The following is a 6,458-nucleotide window of genomic DNA, read 5'->3' as shown; positions in this document are numbered from 1 at the left end:
TCTCATAGTATTCAACACACTCATAAGAAATATTTTACTAATCTTGAATGCCTATCATAATTAAAGCAAATTACCATGCTGTTTTGTAGGACTCTCAAAATAACCTAAGTGAAGCATGAGAGAACAATAGCTTCTATAAAACAAATCCACCACCGTGCTCTAAAAGATATAAGTGAAGCACTAGAGCAAAAACTATATAACTCAAAAGATATAAGTGAAGCACATAGAGTATTCTAACAATTTCCGAATCATGTGTGTGTCTCTCAAAAGGTGTGTACAGCAAGGATGATTGTGGCAAACTAACAAACAAAGACTCAAATAATACAAGACGCTCCAAGCAAAACACATATCATGTGGTGAATAAAAATATAGCTCCAAGTAAAGTTACCGATGGAAGTAGACGAAAAAGGGGATGCCTTCCGGGGCATCCCCAAGCTTTGGCTTTTAGGTGTCCTTAGATTATCTTGGGGTTCCATGGGCATCCCCAAGCTTAGGCTCTTTCCACTCCTTGTTCCTTAATCCATCAAATCTTTTACTCAAAACTTGAAAACTTCACAACACAAAACTTAGCAGAAAATCTCGTGAGCTCCGTTAGCGAAAGAAAACAAAACACCACTTCAAGGTACTGTAATGAACTCTTTCTTTATTTATATTGGTGTTAAACCTATTGTATTCCAACTTCTCTATGGTTTATAAACTATTTTACTAGCCATAGATTCATCAAAATAAGCAAACAACACACGAAAAACAGAATCTGTCAAAAATAGAACAGTCTGTAATAATCTGTAACTAACGCAAACTTCTGGAACTCCAAAAATTCAGACAAAATAGGACGACCTAGACAAATTGTTTATTGATCAGCAGCAATTGGAATCAATATTTTATCACGTTCTGGTGATTTGTAACAATTATTTTCGTGAACAGAAAGTTTCTGCAATTTTCAGCAAGATCAAATAACTATCATCCAAGAAGATCCTATAGGTTAAACTTGGCACAAACACTAATTAAAACATAAAAACAAATCTAACCAGAAGCTAGATCAAATATTTATTCCTAAACAGAATCAAAAAGCAAAAAAATAAAAATAAAATTGGGTTGCCTCCCAACAAACGCTATCGTTTAACGCCCCTAGCTAGGCATAATAGCAAGGATAGATCTAGGTATTGCCATCTTTGGTAGGCAATCCATAAGTGACTCTCATAATAGATTCATAAGGTTATTTTATTTTATTTCTAGGGAAGTGTTCCATGCCTTTCCTTAACGGAAATTGGAATCTAATATTTCCTTCCTTCATATCAATAATTGCACCAATCGTTCTAAGGAAAGGTCTACCAAGAATAATAGGACATGAAGGATTGCAATCTATATCAAGAACAATAAAATCTACGGGCACATAATTCCTATTTGCAATAATAAGAACATCATTAATTCTTCCCATAGGTTTCTTAATGGTGGAATCCGCAAGGTGCAAGTTTAGAGAGCAATCATCAAAATCGCAGAAACCTAGCAAATCACAGAAATTTTTTGGAATCGTGGAAACACTAGCACCCATATCACACAAAGCATAGCATTCATGATCTTTAATTTTAATTTTAATAGTAGGTTCCCACTCATCATAAAGTTTTCTAGGGATAGAAACTTCCAACTCAAGTTTTTCTTCATAAGATTTCATCAAAGCATCAACGATATTTTTGGTAAAAGCTTTATTTTGACTATAAGCATGAGGAGAATTTAGCACGGATTGCAACAAGGAAATACAATCTATCAAAGAGCAATTATCATAATTAAATTCCTTGAAAACCAAAATAGTGGGTTTATTAATATGTAGGGTTTTGTTTTCTTCAATCCCACTTTTATCAATTTTAGCATCAAGATCTAAAAACTCCGAATTTTTGGAACGCCTTCTAGGTAAAGGTGGATCATATTCAGTCCCATCATTATCAAGATTCGTATTGAAAAACAAGGATTTAATAGGGGACACATCAATAACTTTCAGATCTTCATCTTTATTTTCATAGAAATTTGAAGAACACGCTTTCATAAAGCAATCTTTCTTAGCACGCATCCTAGCGGTTCTTTCTTTGCACTCATCAATGGAAATTCTCATGGCTTTGAGAGACTCATTGATATCATGCTTAGGAGGAATAGATCTCAGTTTCAAAGAATCAACATCAAGAGAAATTCTATCAACGTTCCTAGCCAATTCATCAACTTTTTCTCTCATTGTAGCTCAAATTTACTGCGAGCATTGTAGCTCGTTGTACCTGTCGCTTGCTACCTCTTGAGCACTGCGTTGCTTTTCCCTTGAAGAGGAAAGGGTGATGCAGCAAAGTAGCGTAAGTATTTCCCTCAGTTTTTGAGAACCAAGGTATCAATCCAGTAGGAGGCCACGCACGAGTCCCTCGCACCTACACAAACAAATAAATCCTCGCAACCAACGCAATAAGGGGGTTGTCAATCCCTTCATGGTCACTTACGAGAGTGAGATCTGATAGATATGATAAGATAATATTTTTTGTATTTTTATGATAAAGATGCAAAGTAAAGAAAGAAAAATAAAACCGGCGCCAGAATAACTTGTTGTCGGGAGATTAAATATGATGGAAAATAGACCCGGGGGCCATAGGTTTCACTAGTGGCTTCTCTCGAGAGCATAAGTATTACGGTGGGTAAACAAATTACTGTTGAGCAATTGACAGAATTGAGCATAGTTATGAGAATATCTACATATGATCATGTATATAGGCATCACGTCCGAGACAAGTAGACCGACTCCAGCCTGCATCTACTACTATTACTCCACACATCGACCGCTATCCAGCATGCATCTAGAGTATTAAGTTCAAAATAATAGAGTAACACTTTAAGTAAGATGACATGATGTAGAGGGATAAACTCATGCAATATGATATAAACCCCATCTTGTTATCCTCGATGGCAACAGTACAATACGTGCCTTGCTGCCCCTACTGTCACTGGGAAAGGACACCGCAAGATTGAACCCAAAGCTAAGCACTTCTCCCATTGCAAGAAAGATCAATCTAGTAGGCCAAACCAAACTGATAATTCGAAGAGACTTGCAAAGATAACCAATCATACATAAAAGAATTCAGAGAAGATTCAAATATTGTTCATAGATAAACTTGATCATAAACCCACAATTCATCGGTCTCAACAAACACGCCGCAAAAGAAGATTACATTGAATAGATCTCCACAAGAGAGGGGGGGAACATTGTATTGAGATCCAAAAAGAGAGAAGAAGCCATCTAGCTAATAACTATGGACCCGAAGGTCTGAGGTAAACTACTCACACATCATCGGAGAGGCTATGGTGTTGATGTAGAAGCCCTCCGTGATCGATGCCCCCTCCGACGGAGCTCCCAAAAAGGCCCCAAGATGGGATCTCATGGGTACAGAAGGTTGCGGCGGTGGAATTGGGTTTTTGGCTCCGTATCTGGTAGTTTGCGGGTACATAGGTATATATAGGAGGAAGAAGTACGTCGGTGGAGCAACGTGGAGCCCACGAGGGTGGAGGGCGCGCCCAGGGGGTTAGGTGCGCCCCCTACCTCGTGCCTTCCTGGTAGCTTTCTTGACGTAGGGTCCAAGTCCTCTGGATCACGTTCGTTCCAAAAATCATGTTCCCGAAGGTTTCATTCCGTTTGGACTCCGTTTGATATTCTTTTTCTGCGAAACTCTGAAATAGGAAAAAACAGCAATTCTGGGCTGGGCCTCCGGTTAATAGGTTAGTCCCAAAAATAATATAGAAGTGTATAATAAAGCCCAATAATGTCCAAAACAGAATATAATATAGCATGGAACAATCAAAAATTATAGATACATTGGAGACGTATCATCGTTGTCTTTCTTTTTCCCTTCTGTCGCATTTTACTTTTGACTATTTAGTAAGCGCTCTCCAGCGAGGGAGCCATCTATCTTGTAATCAGGTTGTGCTCTAAGCCTTCGTGTTTCGGCTGGCCAAATCCTAGTTCTAGGTTCCTCCAATCTAAATCTAAATCCCCAAACAAATTCGCAAGATGATCGAGTTCTTCTCTGAATTTCTGTGGTGAACACTGACAGCCACGAGTAGGACCTGTCAATTGGTATCAGGGCCATGTTTTTAGTCCTTGGAGGCATAGGATCCAACGTCCAAATTGGATCTGGGCTTTGATCTATCGCGGCGATGGAGGTAGGGCGGATATCGGCAGTGATAGACCGTTCAGAAGCAAGAACGGCTGAGATAGTGGTTTCTAAAGTACTCTGCTTCAGTGTTAAATCCCACCCATCCACCCTTCTAGTGCTTCTTATTTCGGCATTGGAGTTGGCGAGGCGACGATAGAGTTGCTCGAGAGGTCTGGTTGCCAGTTCGGCGTAAAATCCATCCCTCTACCACCCAACTGCTCCATGAAGAGGGTGTCCAAATCGGGACTGGATGGCGTAGCCTGGTGACACAGTGGACACGGGGCCGTTGGAGCTCGAATCCCTGCAGCCGGACATCAAAACTTTACAACAAGAGCGTGAAGAGGACAAGAAGGATTTTTATGATTTCACGAAGACAGTCAATAAGAACTTTGCAAGCATCGGTAGAAATTTCAAGAAGCTTCAAGCAAGTCTATAGAAGCTAATTGTAGAAGAGCGGACATCAGAAGAGGAGGAACTACAAGAACTGGCTTCATGACAGGGAAGTACTAAAGTTGCTCCTAGTCGATCAAAGCAGTTGCACACAAACCAACAATCTGCAAAAAAACAATGCCCCCCAACAACTGGGTCTGTAGTCTTAATTGACAAAAATTCTGGAAAGGAGTTGAATTTGGATGCCACGCCCAAGGGCCCCTATAGACATCCAAATCACATGGCAAACAGAACAGAGTTTGCAATTCCACAAAACAATGTGGTCCCAAATCCTGGAGCAATTGTCCCTGTGGAAGATTTACCTGAGGAACACCACAAACAAGCTATGCCTCGAACCAGATCACCAGCTCAAGATGTGAGGAGGAAAGTGTGAAACCTACCAAACTGAACATTTCTGAATTTGAAGGAACTGATGAAGATTCATGGATACAAAACATAGAGCAATTTTTTGAGGCAGCCAGAACTCCCCTTGAACAAAGGACTGAAACTGTTGTCTCTTATCTAAAAGGAGAGGCCAGCCAACGGTGGAGAGGTACTGGATTTCTGGCATATAACATGCCCTGGCACAGATTTTGTTCTTACCGAAAATGTGAGAACGTTTCACAGCTTGACACAAATAGGGACTCTAGCACAATATATATCATCTTTTGAGCAGTAGATGAATTTAATGAGAAGAGACTATCCAGCTATCCCTGATGACTATTATATGAACAACTTCCTATCTGGATTAAACCCATACATACAAAGCCACTTGGAGTGTCTACAACCAGCTAATATAACCAAGTCCATGTGGTTTACAAGACAAATGTAGAAGTCTTGTCTCCCTGCCCCAAGCTCAAGAACAGTTCCTTCCTACTACAAGAAGCAAGGGACCACTAAAGCTACTAAAGCACCTACTTATACAACACCTGTTGCCGCTGTAATTCAGCAAGCCAGAGAAAAAGGGATTTGCTATAAGTGCAAAGAACCTTGGTTCCCAGGACATAAACAAGTGTGCAAAATGTCTCAAAACGCACAAATTCAAGCACTGTAAGAGCAACATGAGGACAACCCGGAGGTCATTTACATAGTAGATGCAGAGGATGACACATCTGGTCCTGAAGATGAGCCTCCTGACACCCAGCAGTTGAAAATATCTATGCATGATGCTACTGGAGTTCCTGAGGACAGTTCCAAACATACCTTCACAGTTTTGGTCCAACTAGGCAACACTACTGTTGTAGCCACTACTAGGAAAATGCTTACCAGTAGCGCCGGTTTTTTTACTACCAATAGCGCTGGCAGATGCGCTACTGCTACGACGATACAGCTATTTTTTAGCAGTAGCGTTTGTTTGTCCCGGCTCTACTGGTAACTTTGTTAGTAGTAGCGTGTTTCACCCGCGCTACTGCTATTACGTACGCGTGCTACTACTAATGAAATAGTAGTAGCGTGGGTAAACAACCAATGCTACTAGTATCCTATATACTAGTAGCGCCCAGTTTCCTCCCCACGCTACTACTAACTTATTAGGAATTAAAAAAATAAACCAGTACACATCATTACAAATACAAGATTTATAATAAACCAGCATTAGAACACATCCAGTAAGAGCATACATAATTGACATGGGCTCCGGATAAATGAGCCAAACCCCATCATATGCATTGGTACTCACGATTGACCACTTCAAAGAACATGCAAGTATGTATGTCATTAACAATTGCAAAAGTAAGTTTCTTTTTACTACAGTTGTTGTATGTACTATCACACAGTTCATCATTCTACCTGTTCTCACTCCAATAATAAGAAAAATGAAAAGGAAAAATAGAGATAATCTACCGCAAT

Source organism: Triticum aestivum, chromosome 5D (genome assembly GCF_018294505.1).
Source record: "Triticum aestivum cultivar Chinese Spring chromosome 5D, IWGSC CS RefSeq v2.1, whole genome shotgun sequence".
Lineage (NCBI taxonomy): Eukaryota > Viridiplantae > Streptophyta > Magnoliopsida > Poales > Poaceae > Triticum > Triticum aestivum.
The sequence above is the reverse complement of the archived record's forward strand: the minus strand, read 5'-3'. Positions refer to the sequence as shown.